This window comes from Dendrobates tinctorius, unplaced genomic scaffold, assembly GCF_039654945.1.
Source record: "Dendrobates tinctorius isolate UK_male_01 unplaced genomic scaffold, ASM3965494v1 ptg000016l, whole genome shotgun sequence".
Lineage (NCBI taxonomy): Eukaryota > Metazoa > Chordata > Amphibia > Anura > Dendrobatidae > Dendrobates > Dendrobates tinctorius.
Genome location: NW_027361684.1, coordinates 91542501 through 91566349, shown reverse-complemented (window position 1 = coordinate 91566349; position 23849 = coordinate 91542501). Strand labels below are relative to the sequence as shown.

At 42.3% G+C, this 23849-nt stretch overlaps 1 protein-coding gene across 2 annotated transcripts in view; it reads left to right on the top strand.

Annotated features, from left to right (window-relative positions):
• The first annotated feature begins 5404 nt into the window (after positions 1-5404).
• The window catches only part of NDP (norrin cystine knot growth factor NDP), a 314667-nt gene continuing 296222 nt past the window's right edge, over positions 5405-23849 (top strand). The window contains exons 1-2 of one of the 2 annotated variants that reach the window (XM_073565121.1): positions 5405-5449; positions 7478-7594. The gene's annotated coding sequence lies outside the window, so the exon portion shown is untranslated. Of the gene's footprint in view, positions 5450-7272; positions 7595-23849 lie in introns of those variants that run through there. The other variant, XM_073565115.1, reaches the window with a different exon arrangement.

The following is a 23849-nucleotide window of genomic DNA, read 5'->3' as shown; positions in this document are numbered from 1 at the left end:
AAAAAAAAAAAAAAAAAAAAAAAAAAAAAAAAAAAATCGCAGTATGTATTACATTATTATTACTATTATTTTATTAACTTATACAGCGCCATCATATTCTGCAGCGTTTTACATATTGCTGCTCCTATTGGGGCTCACAATCTAAATTCCCTATCAACATGTCTTTGAAGTGTGGGAGGAAACTGCGGTACCCGGAGGAAATCCATGCAAATACTGGGAGAACATTGGTATAATTTACGGGTGAGACTAGTGCATGTAAATAGCAGATAGCACACAGGTCTGCACTGTCATGATCCCAGTGCAGGTTTTTGAATTGCACGTCAGGGGTTAATGTCTGGAGCTCAGTGCAGGTTTTGACTTGCACACCTGGGGTTAATGATTGTGGCCTCTTTCTGGTTCTGGGAGAGCTTCTTAAAACCCTGGGAAGCTCCAATCCCTGCCAGTTATACTTTTGCCTTTGGCCGAGTGTGCTGACCTCTGTGTGCCTGTTTGTTGTTATAGCTTGTTTATATGGTTCTGACCTGGTTCTGTTTCCCGTTGTGAGTTTGCCTGTTGATTCTGTACTGTGCTATCCTCTCTGTGTGTGACTCATTGCCTGTGATCTGACGACTCTCTGCTCGCCCCTCTTGTACCTTGCAGCTACCCCTGTGTATGACTCATTGGCTATGTCCTGACTATTCTCCATGTCTATGCCCCTTGGCAACTTTGTTTCACAGTTACCCTGCTAGGAGTTCTCTTGCAGCTCCTAGCTCTCTGGCGTTTACGCCACGCCCCTTGCAGTCACGTGCTTCAGGTCCTGCGGCTGAAGTACGCATCTACTCGGCTGCTGCCCACTCCACAGGTATCTTTGAGCACAGTTTGCTTTACTCAGGACATGCGCACTGGCTTAGTAAGCAAGTTCAGTGTGGTGTTTTTGACATGCACTTTGCGGATGTGACTTGCCCAAGTTTTCGTCCAGCCATCTGTACCCAGCATAAAGGGTATTTGGAAAGGGGTCATTAAAAACGAAATCACTTTTACTAAGTGAAAAAGAAATTAAAGGGAATCTGTCACCTACTTTTGGCGGGCTATTTAAATGAGGTCGGTCCTGTCCGATGGGCGGTGTTTCCGATCTTTGCCGCCTCCCCATCCTTGGCCGCCGACCGCAGGTTTTTCATGAATAGGAGTAGGTGTCCGCCATTTTTCGCGCGTGCGCTAAGCATTCTTGGCTCGCGCATGCGCAGTATGCTTTGCCCAACTGCGGGCAAAGCCGAAAAGCCTGACTGCGCATGCGTCAGTTAACTAAGTCCCGTAAGTATTTTGCTGTGTTCCAGGGCCTAGTTAACCAAATGTGAACAAATGGAGGGCACCGCTAAACCGCAATAAGAAAAGAGGGAAGGGGTTCTCCAAAGGCAAGTCAATTTAGACAAGAGCATGAAACAGGAAAAGCAACTGGCCCATCTCAAGGGAACACCACAAGCATAGATATTTGTATGAAACATAAATTGATGGTTTTATTTGTCAAAAAAGGCACAAACATGGAACTACACAGAATCCATAAAAACAATTAAAAAATGCAAAACTGCAATCTGGTTATGTCATGTAATAATGATACAATGACCCTCCCACATTCAAAGTCCCACAGATTAGAGCAAATACATAGCAGCAGAATAAATAATCTGTAATACAATATCTCATAATTGCTGATGAAACCAATACACTAAAAATAAGGCTATTCATAGCACCATGCATATTGGACGCTAAGCCTGAAAAAGACAAAGCAAAGAAGCCTATACACCCCTAATAAAGCTGGAATAAAGGCAGCAATTGCTGCAAATGTGGGGAGGTTGAACTGAGTACGGCTCTGTCTGTAGTAGAAGACAGAGAGGTAGGAAAAGAAGGTGTCATGTGGCAGTCTGTCCATTAGAGGTCACTGGAGAGCACCGACGACAGTGGTTATGTAACTGCCATGTGAGCGTTACATAACTGTCAGAGGTCAAGGTGACTCTGATTGGGCAAAGGTGACTGTCAGGTGACAGTGGGCAGGGCTACCTGGACTGACTGAATAAATACTGAGGTAAGCTTCTAGAAGCTTCAGTCAGCCAGGGGAGCTCACAAGGAAGGAGGAGACCTCTCAGAGAGCTTGGACAGCAGATATGGTTACAGGGGGTGAACCTTGAGGATGTTGGTCACAGGCAGAGATGGTCTGTGAGGACCTGTAATTTGGTGGACTTTGCAGGGTGAAACGCCGTGGTGGATTGGCCTAGGGCAGCCACGGTGGAAGAGCCACAAAGTACGCTTGGACGGTGAAAGTCAATAAGTGAAGGTACTCGGTCCTTACTGCAAGAGAGAACAGTGTAAAATTCCTGTCATGCATTGTGCTGGTCGTCGTGAGAGCAGCCAATAAAAGCAGAACCTGTTGAATACATCTCATGTCTCTGTCTCGTGCCTGTCGACGCCAAGAAGTGGGTCACCCTCCCCCATTCCTGTGAGTACAGCACACCTCCACTGCCTATCCGCACTAACACCAGCAGCACCTCCACCCAATTGTTATCCCTGCCTCGCCGCTGCAACCCCTACACATATTACCAGAGGGCTTGATAGCCATAAAGATCAAGGCTCCTTGGAGTATGAAGGTGCATAGAAAAAATATATAAAGTGCCTGGTGCAATTTGTGGGATTGGAATGGTGGGGGGAGCAAAGCCCCACGCGTATCGCCACTACCCACGTGGCTTTCTCAAGGGAGGATGAAGTGCTTCATGGTGCTATGAATAGCCTTACATTTAGTGTGTTGGTTTCATCAGCAATTATGTGATATTGTATTACAGATTATTTATTCTTGTATATTGAATGTGTGGAGTATTCTCTGCTGCTATACAGTTGTGGCCAAAAGTATTGACACCCCTGCAATTCTGTCAGATAATACTCAGTTTCTTCCTGAAAATGATTGCAAACACAAATTCTTTGGTATTATCTTCATTTAATTTGTCTTAAATGAAAAAACACAAAAGAGAATGAAGCAAAAAGCAAAACATTGATCATTTCACACAAAACACCAAAAATGGGCCAGACAAAAGTATTGGCACCCTCAGCCTAATACTTGGTTGCACAACCTTTAGCCAAAATAACTGCGACCAACCGCTTCCGGTAACCATCATTGAGTTTCTTACAATGCTCTGCTGGAATTTTAGACCATTCTTCTTTGGCAAACTGCTCCAGGTCCCTGATATTTGAAGGGTGCCTTCTCCAAACTGCCATTTTTAGATCTCTCCACAGGTGTTCTATGGGATTCAGGTCTGGACTCATTGCTGGCCACCTTAGAAGTCTCCAGTGCTTTCTCTCAAACCATTTTCTAGTGCTTTTTGAAGTGTGTGTTTGGGTCACTTTCCTGCTGGAAGACCCATGACCTCTGAGGGAGACCCAGCTTTCTCACACTGGGCCCTACATTACGCTGCAAAATTTGTTGGTAGTCTTCTGACTTCATAATGCCATGCACACAGTCAAGCAGTCCAGTGCCAGAGGCAGCAAAGCAACCCCAAAACATCAGGGAACCTCTGCCATGTTTGACTGTAGGGACCGTGTTCTTTTCTTTGAATGCCTCTTTTTTTCTCCTGTAAACTCTATGTTGATGCCTTTGCCCAAAAAGCTCTACTTTTGTCTCATCTGACCAGAGAACATTTTTCCAAAACGTTTTAGGCTTTTTCAGGTAAGTTTTGGCAAACTCCAGCCTAGCTTTTTTATGTCTCGGGGTAAGAAGTGGGGTCTTCCTGGGTCTCCTACCATACAGTCCCTTTTCATTCAGACGCCGACGGATAGTACGGGTTGACACTGTTGTACCCTCGGACTGCAGGGCAGCTTGAACTTGTTTGGATGTTAGTCGAGGTTCTTTATCCAACATCTGCACAATCTTGCGTTGAAATCTCTTGTCAATTTTTCTTTTCCGTCCACATCTAGGGAGGTTAGCCACAGTGCCATGGGCTTTAAACTTCTTGATGACACTGCGCACGGTAGACACAGGAACATTCAGGTCTTTGGAGATGGACTTGTAGCCTTGAGATTGCTCATGCTTCCTCACAATTTGGTTTCTCAAGTCCTCAGACAATTCTTTGGTCTTCTTTCCTTTTCTCCATGCTCAATGTGGTAGACACAAGGACACAGGACAGAGGTTGAGTCAACTTTAATCCATGTCAGCTGGCTGAAAGTGTGATTTAGTTATTGCCAACACCTGTTAGGTGCCACAGGTAAGTTACAGGTGCTGTTAATTGCACAAATTAGAGAAGCATCGCATGATTTTTCAAACATTGCCAATACTTTTGTCCACCCTCTTTTTTATGTTTTGTGTGGAATTATATCCAATTTGGCTTTAGGACAATTCTTTTTGTGTTTTTTCATTTAAGACAAATTAAATGAAGATAATAATACCAAGGAATTTGTGTTTGCAATCATTTTCAGGAAGAAACTGAGTATTATCTGACAGAATTGCAGGGGTGTCAATACTTTTGGCCACAACTGTATATTTGCTCTAATCTGTGGGACTTTGAATGTGGGAGGGTCATTGTATCATTATTACATGACATGACCAGATTGCAGTTTTGCATTTTTTAATTGTTTTTATGGATTCTGTGTTGTTCCATGTTTGTGCCTTTTTTGACAAATAAAACCATCAATTTATGTTTCATACAAATATCTATGCTTGTAGTGTTCCCTTGAGATGGGCCAGTCGATTTTCTTGTTTCATGCTAGGGCCTAGTTAACCGGCGCATGCGCAGTCAGGCTTTTCGGCTTTGCCCGCAGTTGGGCAAAGCATACTGTCCATACTGTGCATGCGCAAGTCAAGAATGCTTAGCGCACGCGCGAAAAATGGCGGACACCTACTTCTATTCATGAAAAAACTGCAGACGGCGGCCAAGGATGGGGAGGCGGCAAAGATCGGAAACACCGCCCATCGGACCGGACTGACCTCATTTAAATAGCTCGCCAAAAGTAGGTGACAGATTCCCTTTAAAAAAATGGCTTAAAAACAAAACAAATAGAAAACAAATGAAAGAATATTACGTGGAGAAAGCAATTGTGTTAATTCTTTTTCTTCTATATCTTGTTTACAGGAAACCGGGTACGTCAAATTACTGCGCTATCCTAAACTATTACAATAAAGAGGCATTAGCTGGGATGATTTATTTGAGAACAGCACTTAAAAACTGCATTCCTCTCTCGTTTATACCAGCGCACATTATGAGGCTCATAAACATGTGAATCTAGTTTGTGGTTATTTCAGCAAATTGTGTTTAGTGATTTCCCAGATAAGGAGGGCTTCATGTTTCCCTGGTACTCCCATTTGCTGCTATTCTGATTGATATATGACTGCAATGGCTCTTGTCCATCTGACATTCACGTTACCCCACTCTCTTCTGCTCTGACTACAGCTCCAACTTATTGTTCATGCAAGACAGGGGAAGAAAGAAGGAGAGAAGTGAGTGAACTGAACAGGGAAAGGGATTACAAGGAAAGGAGATAAACTAAGAAAATGGAACAGAGGGAGATTAAAGACAGGAAATTAGGGAGCAAGGGAAAAGGGAGAAAGTGACAGAGGGAGGAAATGAAGAAGAAAGAAAAAAAAGAGATGAGATATTGGCAAGGTGAGGAAATTAGGGTAGAAGTATGAGAGGGAAAATTAATGAGAACATTTTGGCATGAAGGGTCAGCGTGTGACGTCTGCTAAGAGGAGAGTGGGCTAGGGGCGAAAGAGGCAGAACAAGAGCGGAGGGATTATACACAGAACATTGTATACAGTAGTATAGAGATATGATGTATGTATGTTAACCCTTCGGTGGCCTGCGTCTGCTAAAGTTGTGTGCCTGTATGGAGACACAGAGTCTGAGCAGCTCCAGTTGAGATTATCCGTAGACATTTTAAAAGGAGTATAAATGTTACATTATTATTATTATACATTTTTATAGCGCCATTTATTCCATGGCGCTTTACATGTGAAAAGGGGCAAATATAGACAAGTACAGTAAACTTGAGCAATACAAGACACGTAAGTACAGAAGGAGAGAGGACCCTGCCTGCAAGGGCTCACAGTTACATAAGGAAAGTTGTGTAATCATCTATAAATGTTATTTCCCCCTTGTGTGCTATTTGGGAATTATACATTGACATGTCTACTAAATTTTTAAATATATGTAATATATTATTTTTGGTTCTGTTTAATAAGATTTGTTATACAGATCTGTATTGCATTTGGTGTATCACAATTCTCTACTTAAGTATTGGAGGTGAATCGGGGCTACCACCCTCATCAGGTAGAACGTATCTCAAATGATGGTCGATAAAAACATTCACTTATACATTGCTGATGACCGTATTCGGAAAAATTGGATCGGATATATATATTGTCAATAGAGCTATATTTATGATGAGAATGGTGGAAATGAAAACATTCTAGACATAGGAGAAAAGCAGGAGAGTGAAAAGAAAGGAGAAAGAAAGCTAGGAAGGTAGGAGGGTGTTTGGAGAGAGAAATGACTGGAAAAGAATGAGATTTGAAGAAGAGAAAAAGGGATGGAATAAAATTAAGTTAAGAGCGTAGAGGGAGAAAGTGTGAAAAATACACTCATATATACTGCTCAAAAAAAAAAAAGGGAACACTTAAACAACACAATGGAACTCCAAGTCAATCACACTTCATGGGATATTAATTTTAATCTACAATAATCATTTTTATGTTATATTGCTCTCAATGCATTACATGTGTCCTGAATAAAGATTTGCAACTGGAATTTGACATTCGGTGATATCTAGGATGTGTTCCCTTTATTTTTTTGGAAATGACTTTGGAGAGACTGCTTAGAAGTAGACGGCTGTGGGAGATTTGGAACATCTGTTAATTATAAAGTTCTACCCAACCTGCCTGTACATTTGGGCTCACAGTGAGCGTGACCAGAGACAGACACCTCAGTCCTCCTGTGCCTCCGACTCTGTCGAAAGTTCTATGGATGCCTCAGTGCCTTGTGATTTGAGAGCAGCCTCTGAAGCTTCGCTTGCTAATTTCAATGAGCCTGTTCTCTTGTGATTACATATGTCCACTGATCTCCTGCACAGCATCTGCCTGGGATATCTGGGATGACAGGAACAATAGGCAAGACTTATTTAAAGCTTCGCGTGTCACGCCGCACTGCCCCTCTTTTAATTTAAACAATAATATTTATATTAATGTTAGAGAAGCTTTGTTATGGATTGAAGTGCACTGGTTATGGATTAGGAAGGATTTCATAGGGGTCTATGATTGGCTACCGGCTAGGAGGAAATATACCGTGTTTGTGTTGGCAGCACCTCAGACAAGTATATTTAGTAGTGGACTTAGTTACAGAGGCACAGCAAATGTTCTATGTGTGAACCAGGCAGCTAAGATGCTGAGCTGAGGGCACTGATGTGAGACAATGAGTGCAGTACAAGAAATCACATTTATCAAATTCTTGTTTTTTTGTCTTTCCTATAGAGGACTAATACAAGATTTTTAAGATATTTCTGGGCAGCATATTTTTTTTTTTTTTTCCTCAAACACTTGGATTAAGAATGGAAGTTATAAAGGATTTCTGGACTGGACTTTGAAAAGGTAAGAAAATCTATATTTTACATATATAAGGTAAACAGCGCTATTTTAGAAGCCAGTACTTAATTAGATTTATTATTATTATGTAGCTGTACATTTTTTCCATCACCTGTTTGAAGATATTAAATAATAATAATAATAATAATAATAAAATATTCAGTAGCTCCTCTAAAAGCTACTGGACTGAAGTATCAGGACTTAAATACTTAATACCTTGGATACCCTAATTTATATATACTTACAAGCTCCAGAAAAATAAATGCATAATGTAAGATAGATGTATGCTGTGGTCACACACAATAAGTACATACTGATTTCCACATTATTAATTTTTTACTGATGCTGAATCAGTATTCTCTATCACGATGTGCAATGTGGTACCAAACAGTCCTGAAAAACTTTAGACTAATACAAACAATGGAAAAAAATAAAAACATCAGATAGAAGGATGAAAAATAGGGGATTTGAGTTGTATTTAACATGGTGGTGAGTATGCACAAGGTCAGAAAAGGATATAGGGGAAATGGAAATAAATTTGTTGTCATAGTATAGTCAATGACAAACTATCTTTAAGTCAAGTACATTGATCATTCAGTACTGCCTATTTATGGGTAGCGTGCCAAGTGAACAGCTTCAGGGCTTGTTCAGACAAACATATTATACTGACTAGTGCTATTCAAGTAAAAACTGAACAGCACACTGACCAATGGCTGTGAAAAAAAAAAAATCGCATTATTCATTATTCTCTTCTTTATATTGGATGATTCTTGCTCATTCAAGTCTGTGGAGGCGCAAAAAATATAAGATCTCATACTAAATAGCTGTATTGCATCTGATTTTTATGGATACAGTGCCATTATAAACGTATATTTTAATATGTTGATGTATCCTCCACTGACGTCACCCGGACATAAAATACTGATGGCCGGTGAATGTAATAAGCATGACAATAAAGATGAATTTTCCATTTCAATACACACATCTGACCATTGCCTAAATCAGTCAGAAGTAGAGAAAGTTGACATTATACGAGTCCATTGTGAGAAATGTGCAATGCATATGTTGGCTGATGGGCTCACATGAATTGGTAATTTGTGTGCTAAGAACCTTCAATTTTATAATAAAATTTTATACAGTAGTAATGCAGTCTAAAGTATTCATATATACAATACTTGCATACATATTAGCCTATACTTTGTTGCTATATTCTTTTGTCGGTAAAAATGTTTGTTGTTGCTACTTGTTAGGGTTCTGTCTGTGATATTCTGTATCTATGGCTAAAATAGCTGAGCGCATATATTCTACATTTTGTTAAATTTTGGTCCCTTAGATCAGACGTCGATGATCCCTGGCTGCAGAGAAGGTGTGCTTACTCTCCCTGTAGCTTGAAGTCTCCTAGATATTGACGTGGGAGGTCATTACTTTATAGTCCATATTACTTTCTCCTGTTTACACAGGATATGCAATGAGATACAATCAGGTACTAGATACAAATTAGCCACCTGCTCACAAAGGTCCTTAAGGTCTGCTCCCGATGTGCGCTTTGTAATATCCTATACATTACAAATGAAAAAACTAGATTGTGCACCTTGTGCTGTTTGTTATAAATTGCATGAATGAATCATCACAGGGTCAGACACAGACAGCACAAAGCCCTGTGCAGTAACAGTATATCGGCCCCTGGCACTTGGATAGCTCGGCATAGATTACTTTCTTAGGCCCCCTTCACATGTACGTGTTTAAGGTACTTGTAGCGTCTGTTTTCACACATACCGGAGACACTTATCCACACGTACCTAATAAAAACTATGGTGCTCTTCACATGTTCACGGTTTCACATGGAGACATCCATTTTTTCCTGGCAGTACAGTTGACAAGGGCCAATGGGTCCATGTAAAACATGTACAGCACGCGGATGTTATCTTTGTGCCGTCCGTGTGCTGTAAGGGTTTAACATTGTAAACTATAGGAGAAGCTTTGGAATTGATTTTTCTTACGCCACTCTAGAAACAAAACAGATGGCACACAGATGGGACACTGGACCAAAACACTAATGACACCAACACCGGTATTATACGGTGGTGTTAAGGACGTCTAAGGCGACGTTCACAGATTCAGTATTTAGTCAGTATTTTATATCATTTTTAAGCCAAAATAGGGAGTGGACCAATCAGAGAAAAAGTATAATAGAAACACGTCACCACTTCTGTATTTATCACCCACTCCTGGTTTTGGCTTACAAATACTTACTAAATACTGAATATGTGAACATGGCCTTAAATCTCTCTAAGGGTGTGTGCACACGTTGCGGATTCTGCTGCGGATTTTTCTGCGCAGATTTGTCTAAATCCACATTTATCTGCGGATTTATTGTGGATTAGCCTGCGGTTTTCCCCTGCGGTTTGACACCTGCCATGGAGCAGGTGCCAAACCGCCGCGGAATCCGCACAAAGAAGTGACATGCTGCGGATTTAAAACCGCAGCAAATCCGCGCAGAAAATTTGGCACAGTGGGCACTGCGTTTTTCATATTGCATTGACTTAAATGGTACTGTTCACCGCAGCAGTTTCTGCTGCAGTGTACAGTACCATTTAAGTCAATGCAATATGAAAAAAGCAGTGCCCACTGTGCAGAATTTTCTACGCGGATTTGCTGCAGGGCCAAATCCGCTGTGGATCTGCAGCAGAATCCGCAACGTGTGCACACACCCTAACAACTGATGAGTAAAATGTCTGAGCCATAAAATTAGCACCTTTAGTACATCGCCTTAGACCTTCTTTACACGTCCTTAGAATATGCACCTTTCTGCTGCGGTGTACAGTACCATTTAAGTCAATGCAATATGAAAAACGCAGTGCCCACCTTGCGGAATTTCCTGTGTGGATTTGCTGTGGATCTGCAGCAGAATCCGCAACGTGCGCACACACCCTAACAACTGATGAGTAAAATGTCTGAGCCATGAAATTAGCAACTTTAGTCCGTCGCCTTAGACCCTCTTTAAACCTTCCTTAGAATATGCACCTTTGCCATCCGTGTGTCATCAGTGTGTTTTCCATGTGTCAGTGAGTTTTCCATGTGTTATCAGTGTGTCATCAATGTGTCATCAGTGTGTTTCCTTGTGTCATCAGTGTGCCATCAGTACGTCATCCATGTGTCAGTGTGTTTTCCATGTGTCATCAGTGTGTCATCGGGTGTTCCTGTGATGCTGCATGAGCCAGTTAACAGTCTAAATATGTAACAGTACAGACACAGAGGGCTATTAAATGTATAAAGCATGTAAGAACATGATGCGAGGAACCTGGTATTGGTAAAAAATTTTGAATGAGCCACTCAGGGATATTTAGGTTAATGCATTGGGGCGATAGGCCAGTCTGAACAAATGTATTTTGGGCATGCTTAAAACTATGGGGATTGGGAATTAATCGTATTAACCAGGGTATTGCATTCCAAAGAATTGGCGCAGAACGTGAACAGTCTTGGAGACAGGAGTGGGAGGTTTTGGTTATTGAGGATGTTATATGTTAATTTCAAAGCTTCTCCTATACTTCTGCAATGTTAAACACGTACAGCACATAGACAGCACACAGATGGCATATGGATGCCATAAGCATGCTGTACGTATTTTACACGATGCAAAAGACTTGTATTGACCCTTAAAAAAAATAATACATTGTATTGGCCCTTGTCATCCCTGCAGCTGGGAAAAATAGACATTTAAAGATCACCATAGGTTTTAATAGGTACATGTGGATACGTGTCTCTGGTACATGTGGAAACAGATGCAACACGTACTGGAAAGATGTAATTGCGAAGGGGGCCTAGCATGCAGTCTAATGAAAGTTAGAAAGGTGTTTTTATTTTATCAATGGTACCCTTACGTGCATGGTCCTTCAACTGTTTCATGGTCGACCACTGCATCATTAAAACCATGTGATATTCAACTACACGGTCTCAATGAGTTATGATAGTAAGAGATATTTAAAGGGATATTCCCATCGCAGACAATTATGGCATATCCACACAGCAGTAAATGGCTAATTTTAGAAGTTCTGTAGAGGTGAATAGAGGGCTACGCCTGCAATTCCATCTCTCCATTCACAGTGGTGCAAGGTACAACCCTGTTCAACAGACCCTATTCATCCCACCCAGGGGTGGGATTTTCCTCTATCCTGAATGTGCCATAAATATCTGGGATGGGAATACCCCTTTAGGTCATCGGTAAAGATCACACAGAAGTTGCCTACTGTTGTCTTTGCTCTCCTAGTTATCATTTGTTTTATAAATTAAATATTGAATATGAAAATTTATAGTAAAAATAGGAAATATTTTAATATTTTTTATTCAAATTTGCATTAACAAATGAAGCTCTATCCTTTTACGTCTACAGCTCCTATGCAGATCTATGTTTCTCCCATTATTGTTTCTAACAGTAGGCGAAAAATCTGTTTAAAAAAATTGATAATATTTGCAGACAAGCTTAAAGGGTAAGAAAATGTGCATCAAAATGCTAAATATCACCAAGTGAAAGATCAATGCTGGAAAACTGTATTGAATGTCACCTGCTGGTAGAATGCTTTGTAAATAATAATGTTGAATTCACAAACCCAGACAAAGGCATTAACATTAGGGCACTGGCAAGATTGGTGCTAAATACTTTTGTCTTTCCATTGGGTGCTTAAATTGTGATGATCCCTAGATAAAAGGGCAGCTGTAGTTAGATTATTCTTGCCTCCCTGTGGGTGATCAACTCTCCTGGATTTTCCACAGTTCTCCAAATGAGTGTTGTCAGAGATTGCTGTCTAGTTTGATTCTGATCAGCTGTTATTTCCTTTTTATGTATGTGAGAGTGTGGAACATATTAACATTTCTGTATAAACATGTGCTATGTTTGGAATCCCTCTCATGCCCCACCTCTAACTGAGCAGAACAATAAAGGAGAAGGTTCTGAGCCCTTAGAACAGCTGGCTGGCTGTGCATGCCCGACATTGAACTGTTCCTCTGATGGGCAGCACTTCAATCACTTCCACTTTAGCTGCACGCTTAATGTGCCTCCCGGCATTGTTTATTTTCTTTGCTTCTCTTATAAGCTTTGGAGAGGTATTAACAGGGGAATTATTGACATGGCCTTCTTCAATTTAAATGACTATTACTGCTCTCTGAAACCTTTATTGAAGTTTATGAGGTCAAAATGACATTGAATAGGTCTATGTTACCCAAGTCATTAAATCAAGTCACATACGAACCCTTTGTGGGCTGTTTCCCCACAAGGAGCTTTAACCGCGCTTTTTATGCTGCGTATTTTCACTGCGGAAAAAAAAAAAAAAAAAATCAGTGTTTTACAGTCCCAGCAAAAGGAATGCAATTTTTAGAGATCTCATGTCCTCTGTGCTTCTTTTTTATGCTGCATAAACTCATCTGAGGTGCGCTTTTCCAATCCGCAGAATGTCAATTTCTCATGCGGATATGCCAAGTTTTCTGTGCAAAATTTCCCCATAAACTTGCATTAGATGCAGAAAATCTGCAGGTAAACAACGCACATGTGTTTTTAGTATGTTCCCGCTGTGGAGACTCATCAAAAACACATGTAATCTGCACTTGAGATTGTCAAAAACAAAGCAGCTTTATTTAAAGCATGATACACCAAACAGGCAAAAAATGCAGCGTCAAAAACGAGATAAAAGCACATGTTAAAAAACATACATAATCCTATATGCAAAAATTATTGAGGAAGGAAAAGACAGGATCCACAATAGAAGCCACCCTTGGAATGAGGTGTTAAGGGTAAGAGGCAGTTCCACAAATTACATAAGTATTGTCATGATACAGTCCAAGGCTTGTTTTTTGCTATCCTCTCCCTGGACTCATCGTCCTGGGGTTAATCCCCGCTGCCTCGTTTTGGATCTGTTTTTGCCATTTCAGTTCGCTGTGGCCTGCAGGCGACATCAGTGATAGTTCATGCTTCCAGGCTAGAGCAGATGACCCGTATACCCTAGTGATACTTCATCCTTTGACCTCCCATATTAGTGACTGACCCGTTCCTTATCCCTGACTTTGTGTGTATGTTTGGTGGTTTCCTAAGGCCTCTTTCACACTTCCGTTTTTTACAATCAGTCAAAATCCGCCAGGTTTTGAAAAAAACGGATCCGCAATTTTTTGCGGATCCGTTTTTTTCCCCATTGACTTCCATTATTGGCGGATTGCCGTCCGTTGCATCCGTTTTTGTGAGGATCCGCCATAATGTTGCTGTCCACTAACATCCTCAAAGATTTCCAAACGGAGCTTGCAACGTTTTTTTGGCCGGCGGATCCTCCAGACACTGATTTAACCCGAAATTCTGTCTGGGTGCCGGACAAAAAAAAAAAAAAAAAAATTCTCTCTCTCTCGTGAATTGTTGTGACTTCTGGTACTTCATCTTCCTGTTTGTTGCTGAGACAGCCTGTCTGACTACTCTGCCACCTCCTAATGGTGGCCTGCACGTCTGTACTGTGGTGCTACACGGTGAGTGCAACCCTTTTTCCTTTACCAGCGCCCCCTGGTGGAGGTTGCGCGCAACTGCTCCACAGTTGCATTACAAGTATACAGTATTGGAAGATCATGTAAACATATACTCTCCTAGTGCAAATGTAGTAATATTGCAACAATCATAAAGTGCTTGTGCTGAGAGGATGGAGCAACACATCACATGTGCACAGCATGCCAGCAGATTGCACAGAATAAAAAAGATAGATGGGACACTTGCCACTCATTCCCCATTGAAAAAGCATACGTGAAATGTGCGTCTGGGGGCAGCATACGTGAGACGTGCATCTGGGTTCGGCCCCTGGAATTCTGTGGTCTGTGCATCGGCACTTTACAACATGGTTAAGTGTATGCAACCCTTATAACTTGGGTGCAGGCAGTACATTTTATGCCCTTACTTTCCACATTATCAGTTTATAATGAATAGTAGACCCTCTCAGCACAAGCACTTTATGATTGTTGCAATATTACTACATTTGCACTAGGAGAGTATATGTTTACATGATCTTCTAATACTGTATACTTATGTAATTTGTGGAATTGCCTCTTACCCCTAATGCCTTATTCCCAGGGCTTCTATTGTGGATCCTATCTTTTCCTTCCTCAATGATTTTTGTGGTAAGATTATGCATGCTACTTATCATTGTATCAATAAAATCATGTTTAATTTTGGAAGTCAGCAATCCAATTATCTTTATTTATATCTTTTGGAGTTTCTTCTATAATTTTTATCCTCATTTTGTGATTAAGACTGCACTATTGATTATGTGCATTATATTAATCACGACTAGAGTTGAGCGATACCGTCCGATACTTCAAAGTATCGTATCGGATGGTATCGGCCGATCTTTAAAAAAAGTATCGGTATCGCCGATTCCGATACCGGAAGTCCCATTCAAGTCTATGGGACTTCCGGTATCGGAATAAGAAAAACTCTTTCCTGCCCTTGTACAGCCTCTCTGGGGTCTGTACGGGCCTTTCGGGGGGCTGTGCCGGCCTGCCAGGGGGTCTGTGCAGGCTCCAGTGGTCTGTGCCGGCCTGCCGGGGGGCTGTGCCGGCCTGCCGGGGGGCTGTGCCGGCCTGCCGGGGGGGCTGTGCAGGCTTCGGGGGTCTGTGCAGGCATCGTCCGATGGGACTACAAGTCCCATCGGGCGATGCCTGCTACCATGACAGTGATTGACACATTAGCCAATGATGGGACAGTAGTAGTCCCATCATCCGGCTAATGTGTTAAATGTAAAAAAAAAAAAAAAAAATTACATGCTACATACATACAACATGCATACTACATACATGCTACATTCATACTACATAAATACTACATGCAACATACATACTACATATATACTACATACATACTACATATATACTACATGCATGCTACATACATACTGCATGCTACATATATACTACATGCTACATACATACTGCATGCTACATACATACTACATGCTACATACATACCACATATATACTACATACATACTACATACATACTACATGCATGCTACATGCATGCTACATGCTACATACATAACACATATACTACATGCATGCTACATACATACTACATGCTACATACATACCACATACATACTACATGCATGCTACATACATACTACATACTACATATATGCTACATACATACTACATACTACATATATACTACATGCATGCTACATACTACATGCTACATACTACATATATACTACATGCATGCTACATACATACTACATATATACTACATGCATGCTACATACATACTGCATGCTACATACATACTACATACATACTACATGCTACATACATACCACATATATACTACATACATACAATACATACATAGACATACAGTACATATAACATAGAGTAACATACTTACCAATACTTGTCACATTGTTCCCCGAAGCCATTGTCTTTTCCGGAAGAAATATTAACATAACAAACCACAAAAATACTCACCCACGATCCGAAGCAGTCCACGAGTGTGTCCCACGACGATCTTGGGTAGAGAACGGCAGCATCAGCTGATGCTGCCGTTCTCTACGGGCTGCAGGAATCCAATGACGGAAGGTAGGTATCCTTCCGCACTGTATTCCTCCACCACTTAAAAAAAAAAAAAGTCCCTAGTCTCACTTTATGCCATTGCTGTGTGGGAATTTCCCACGCAGCAATGGCATAAAGTGAGACTAGGGACTTTTTTTTTTTTTTTTTTAAGTGGCGGAGGAATACAGTGCGGAAGGATACCTACCTTCCGTCATTGGATTCCTGCAGCCCGTAGAGAACGGCAGCATCATCTGATGCTGCAGTTCTCTACCCAAGATCGTCGTGGGACACACTCGTGGACTGCTTCGGATCGTGGGTGAGTATTTTTGTGGTTTGTTATGTTAATATTTATTCCGGAAAAGACAATGGCTTCGGGGAACAATGTGACAAGTATTGGTAAGTATGTTACTCTATGTTATATGTACTGTATGTCTATGTATGTATTGTATGAATGTATTGTATGTATGTAGTATATATGTGGTATGTATGTAGCATGTAGTATGTATGTAGTATGTATGTAGCATGCAGTATGTATGTAGCATGCATGTAGTATATATGTAGTATGTATGTAGCATGCATGTAGTGTATATGTAGCATGTATGTAGTATGTATGTGGTATGTATGTAGCATGTAGTATGTATGTAGCATGCATGTAGTATATATGTAGTATGTATGTAGCATGTATGTAGTATGTATGTAGTATGTATGTGGTATGTATGTAGCATGCATGTAGTATGTATGTAGCATGCATGTAGTATGTATGTAGTATGTATGTAGTATGTATGTAGCATGCATGTAGTATGTATGTAGTATGTAGCATGTATGTAGTATGTATGTGGTATGTATGTAGCATGTAGTATGTATGTAGCATGCATGTAGTATATATGTAGCATGTAGTATGTATGTGGCATGTATGTAGCATGTAGTATGTATGTAGCATGCATGTAGTATGTAGCATGCATGTAGTATGTATGTAGTATGTATGTAGTATGTATGTAGCATGCAGTATGTATGTAGCATGTATGTAGCATGTATGTAGTATATATGTAGTATATATGTAGCATGTAGTATGTATGTAGCATGCATGTAGTATGTATGTAGTATTTTTTTTTTTTTTTTTTTTAACATTTAACACATTAGCCGGATGATGGGACTACTACTGTCCCATCATTGGCTAATGTGTCAATCACTGTCATGGTAGCAGGCATCGCCCGATGGGACTTGTAGTCCCATCGGACGATGCTTGCACAGACCCCCGGACATCAGCACAGCCCCCCGGCAGGCCGGCACAGCCCCCCGGCAGGCCGGTACAGACCCCCACAGGGTGCACAGACCACCGGCAGGCCGGCACAGCCCCCCGGCAGGCCGGTACAGACCCCCACAGGGTGCACAGACCACCGGCAGGCCGGCACAGCCCCCCGGCAGGCCGGTACAGACCCCCACAGGGTGCACAGACCACCGGCAGGCCGGCACAGCCCCCCGGCAGGCCGGTACAGACCCCGGGCAGTCCACACAGCCCCCCGGCAGGCCGGCACAGCCCCCCGGCAGGGACCCCCGGAAGGCCCGAAATGACGGCGCATCATGATGCGCACACACCGCGCATCATGATGACGTCAGTCTGTCAATCAACTTTGAACTTCCGATTCCGAATTCCGATATTGAAAAAATATCGGAAGTCGGTATCGGAATTCCGATACAGCAAGTATCGGCCGATACCCGATACTTGCGGTATCGGAATGCTCAACACTAATCACGACTTGTCTTTTAATCAATCACCCTGTGAATTATTTAACATGTTAAAAATGCATACAAAAGCACCTGTGAGGTAGCGCTGTTATTCAGATAGGGGATCACTCGCTCAGCCGCCGCAAAATCAGATCCGGCACAGGTTTTCCATAAACCAGTATAGTCCATGCGGTTTATTAAACATCATAAACCATGACCAACAATATATAAACGGCATAGCGTCCATGACAGAGCTTCACTCTGTTAGCAATGTCCAATACGCAGGCTTTTCAGCCTCACAGTTATATCTCACCCAGTCAGGGTTCTCTCATGGCTGCTTCACCATACTGCAGACATTCATTCCCTCCAGGGAACTCAGGCACTTGCAGCTATTACTCACAGCGTCCACACATGCTGTCAGGCAGGAAGCCCCATCTCAGCGGGACCTTCCACACTGGACCAACCGGGTCCAAGCATTCACCACCTGTGACCTACCCTGGCCACATTATATGGTTCATAGCCACGCCCACCGGGTCACATGACTGACCTCATCACAGGTCCTTCAAGCATTTACACACTCTTTCCAACAGTGCTTTAAACACACCCCCTGGGTGGGTTTGTAGGTAACCAGGCCCGTGCATCTCTCTAGTTACCTGGAGACTTCTCCCTTACACATTGAAACAACACCTCAGCAATATCATTGCTGAACAACACATAAGTCTCCATCCCAAAGCCACCCACTTTGGGATACATAGCGGCCATTCCGTATTCTGCCATTCATCCTTTCTCCTGGGACATCCACACAGCACCCCCTAGTGGACTCAGTGGTTACTACACCACACACCATAAAAAGTGCAAGTAACCTAATATGTATAAAGCTACATGCCCACGAACAGAAATAGCAGCGTTTTGGATACAGCGAATTTTTGCTGAGTCCAAAATGCTGCTTTTTACATTACAAGCACTGTGAATGTGATTTATAGAAAGCCCATGTCCACTGTTCTTCTATTTAACGCTCCGTAAAGTCACCAGCGGTGCGGGTTTACAAGCTGCAGCATTTGAATTTCTCCTAGTCTCCACTGCGTATTTTCAAAAATAGAATGTCATGAGATGCGGTAAATCTGCATGTACCTAAACACAAGTACTTAGCGAAAATACGCTGTGTAAAAAACGCTACTGTTACTGATCGTGGGCAAGTAGCCTTTTAGGTGCAGAAATGGTGACGAAATTCTGCAACATCAAAAACCCACCAAATACTGATTGTGAGAACATAGCCTAAGGCCTCTTTCACACGTCCGTGTCTCCGATACATGTGGTGACAGTTTTCACACATACCGGAGACACGTACTCAGTAGACCCATTCAAATGAATGGGTCTGTGCATATGGAGAACACACATTGATGTCCTCTGTGTGACACACGTCGGCACCGGGGAAGAAGCACTTCAGTAAGCGCTGTTCCCCGGCGGCAGCTGCAGAAGCCGGCTGTCATCATTTTCACCTGCTCTGCCAGTGAGTGGAGGAGAATGATGACAGCCGGCTTCAGCACCTGCCGCTGGGAAACAGCGCTTACTGTAGCGCTTCTTCCCCGGCGGCTGTCTGTGTGGTACTGATGCTGCACACGGGTGGCACATGGTTGCCACACGTAGTACACACACACGGACACATGAACACAGATATCTCCGGTACCAGTTTTTCCGATACCTGAAATAAACGGACATGTGAAAGAGGCCTAAAAGAGTATATATGAAAGGAGCACTAAGTGGTCCAAGTGGAAAAAAAATGTGGAGATTAAGGCCATGTGCACAAGTTGAGTATTTAGTATGATTTTTACCTCAAGTATTTGTAAGCCAAAACGAGAGGTTACTTATGAGGTGTCAGAAAACATCATAAAAATGCATGTGCATTTTTTAACCTGTGGACTTCCCGCATCTAATGTAGTTCTGAAGAAAATTGACACACAAAGCTCAGCGTACCTACAAGAGAAATTGACATGTTGTAGATTTGAAACACGCACCGCATGTCAGTTTACCCAGCATAAAGACAAAAGCACAGTGGGAATGAGATTTATATCAAGCCACATTCTCTACACATACCTCTATTTACTAGAGTTGAGCGAAACAGGTCTGTCAGATTCAAAATTCGCCGACTTTTGCCAAAGTCGGGTTTCGCCGATCGAAACCCGACCATAGCGTGAGGTCAGCCATGAGATTGGCGATCAGCGCGCTAAAGTCGCGTTTCAAATGATGCTTTCAGCGCCTTTTCTCAATGATGGAGGACGCACACTGTGGGCAACGCGATGACATAGGCAGCGGCCACCTCCATCTTAGAGAAGGGCATTGAAGTGATTGGCTGGCTTTGTGTGGCGCCACAGTGGGCATAAAAGGCTGTGAACGCCGACCGCCATCTTACTTCTGCCGATCTTACAATAGGGAGAAGTGCTGCTGCTGATTCTGAACAGGGAGAGCGTTAGGCAGGGAAGAAGAAAAAAAAAATGCTTCTGCTGATAGTGCTTTTCACTGTACAGTTAGTGTGCAGTGAATGGGGAGGATTTTTGTTGTGTGCAGCAGCGCTGGTGGTGATTAGGCTGTGTACCGGCTGGTATCACGGACAAATAGAAGCTATCTGGGTTTGACTCTGGAAGAAAAAGCTGAGGAGTTTCTGTTTCTCCAGACCTACACCTTAGAGTTGTGTCTGTTTTTCAAACAGTTTTATATATCTGCTGTTTGATTACAGTCAAAACTAGACAGACAGCGTGTGTCAGTCCATATACAAATATACAGACCTTGACAATTTTCCACACAGACACCGTCTAGCGGTGTATGCTCCTCACACACTACTGTGTCCCGGCTGGTATCACGGACAAATAGAAACTATCTGGGTGTGACTCTGGATGAAAAAGCCGCGGCGTTTGTCTGTTTTTCCAGACCTACACCTTAGAGTAATGTTTTTCAAACAGTTTCGTATATCTGCTGTTTGATTACGGTCAAAACTAGAGAGAGACAGCATGTGTCAGTCTGTATACAAATACACGGAGCTTGACAATTTTACATACACACACCACACAGCGGTGTACACTACTCAAACACTACCATGTACCGCCTTCTAGCATGGACAAATGGAAGCTACCTGTGTGTAACTCTGGAAGAAAAAGTCGAGGAGTATTTCCGTTTTTCCAGACTTACACCTTAGAGTCGTGTCCGTTTTTCAAACAGTTTCGCATATCTGCTGCTTGATTATGGTCAAAACTAGACAGAGACAGCGTGTGTCAGTCCATACACAAATACACGGAGCTTGACAATTTTCCTTACACACATCGCATAGAGCCGTCCGATTCTCCAACAGTATTGTATATCTGCCGTTCGCATTACAGTCACTTTTATACCTAGTCAGCGTGTGTGTGACACTCCGTAAATACATATACGGAGATTGTTAGTTGCACAAAAATCGTATACAGCTGTACACTTCTGATACAGTTCCGTATATCTGCTTGTTGGATTACGGTCCAATACATAATGTGAGAGCGTCTGTGACTAACACAATATATACGTTGATTTAATTTGTTTAATACACCTTACACAGCTGGACGCTCCTCATTCAGTACCATGTCTCTGCTGGTATTTTTGGTACATTTTCCCAAACATGAGGAAGTATGGTGGAAGAGGCCGCGGACGTGGGCAGGGGGGCGCAGCTGGTACTGATGGTGGTGGTGCATCTGGCAAAAGCACAATAGCAGCTAAGGCAGGAGGTGTTGAGCCTGCGTCATGGCCACAGCACTTGCAAGTTGCAATACTTACTTCTCCCTGCTCCACCGCTATGTAGTCTGGGCAGTTAAATCCTTCACAGGGATGGCCACTAGAAATTTGGTGTATTGATCAATGATGGTTAAGATGTAGCTATGGCCTGTCCTGCTGGCCTCTACCTTCAGATGATCAATGGCTACCATTTGAAATGGACGTCAACTTACAAGCGGATGCAGTGGTGGTTTATGATCACCTTTTACAGTTATAATAGTCACAGACGTGTGACATTCCTGCCACCATTTTTCAATGTCTCCTCTCATGCCAATCCAATAGAATCGCCTACGGCCTGTGGCTTCTGTCTTTTGCACTCCAAAATGACCAGACACATCATGATAGGCAGTGGGGACCATGGGTACATCTCTCCCTGTGATCACAATTTGATGGAGACGAGTAATGGTGATGTAATCTACGCTACTGCGATAAAGCAATCCTTTCTTCACAAAGAACCTTTTTCACTTTCTCCACGGACACAGTAATTGAGGGTCTGCATCGCCCCTGCAACATCTACCGGGAGGTTTTCCCGCGATGAGTAATTCCAAAATTTCTGCCAACACTCGACTTTGCGTCAATACTTGTATCCTTGTAGTTTCCAGTAGCGGAGATTCTTGACTGGCTTACTGAGAACTGAGATTGAAATATATACGAAGATTTAAAAGTACCACAACACTGTATACTGGTGTACGCTATGAATACCTTTCCCTTTTTCTACTTTTTTAATTCTGGTGTAATACATAGTGAGCCTGTGAGTGTCTGTGTCTGACTCCTGAAGTGTAGATGGAAATATAATCCTAGACTGGACACACCTGGTATGTGCTGATACAGTACCTTGTTTCAAAAATTTGTATTAAGGCATCATCTGTAGGATAACCAACTGTGGGTGGGGGGACCCTCTTCTTGCTGCAGACAAACACGAGACTGAGACAGAGTTTGTATTGAACAGGTCCGTTTTTAGTGCCCATCCTTCTGTCGACCACAGCAATTCACCACAGCAGTTTCACATATCTCTGTACACAGGCCCCGTTACCTTCACTTTCTTTGTAACTATAATCATGGTGTCCTCTGTGGCTCTTCCACTGTGGCTGGCCTAGGCCCAACCACCACAGCGCTGCACCAGTCTGAGCACACCGTCTGTATGATAGCACCAGGCCGTCTTCGTCTGCAGCTACCGTCCTCTGGGCCACCCCCTTGTGACCGCCTCAACTGTCAGTCCTCTCTGGAGCCTTTCAACTGTCTCTATTTCCTCAGCAGAACTTCCTCTTTACTGTGCTCCCTTCGCTGACTGACTCTTCCAGAACCTTCCCTCAGCCTTTTATACTTCCAGCCAGTTCTGGTAACTCCACCCACCATCACCTAACAGTTTCTCTGACCAATGGCAGTTATTCAGTCCCACTCCTACACTCTCCCCTGCCCTCCAATAGGCAAGCTAAAACACTGCACCCTTTCTCTTAGCGGTTTCACACCTACACTGCACTACACCTCTGCTTCTCACTATAGGCTGGTTTGTCTGTCAGTCCACCTTCCCTACATCATCCATAGTGAGTGAGCATGTGTGGGTTACACCTTCTATATATACGGTGAATCGGAGAAACAAATTTTTACACTATACTCGATACAGCTTGTATCTTGTTATACAGTACCTTTGTTCAACATTTAGCATTACGGTCAAATCCACACTGTGTAAGCATCTGAGAGTGACTATGGGACTATTTATACGGAGATTTCAATTGTACCCTAAAAAAACACTGTATATACTTGCTATCTTGTTATCCAGGACCTTTTTTACAACATTTTTTTATTATGGTCAAAACCAAACTGAGTGAGCATCTGAGGGTGACTACGGAAATGTATACCGATATTTTCAATTTGGCCAACACTGTATACAGCAGAACGCTTCTGATACAGTAACGTTTTTAGCTATTTAGATTCTGGTGTAATCCATAATGAGCCTGAAAACGTCTGTCTGTTACTCTAGCAATATATTTGGAACTTTAAGATTACCCCAACACTGTATACAGCTGTACGCTTGTGTTACACAACACATTTACAGCTTTTCATATTCTTGTGTAATCCATACTGGGCCTGAGAGTGTTTGTGTCTGCCTCCTGAAATTTACACGGAGAATCAGAATGTTTACACTATACTATACAGTGGGGCAAAAAAGTATTTA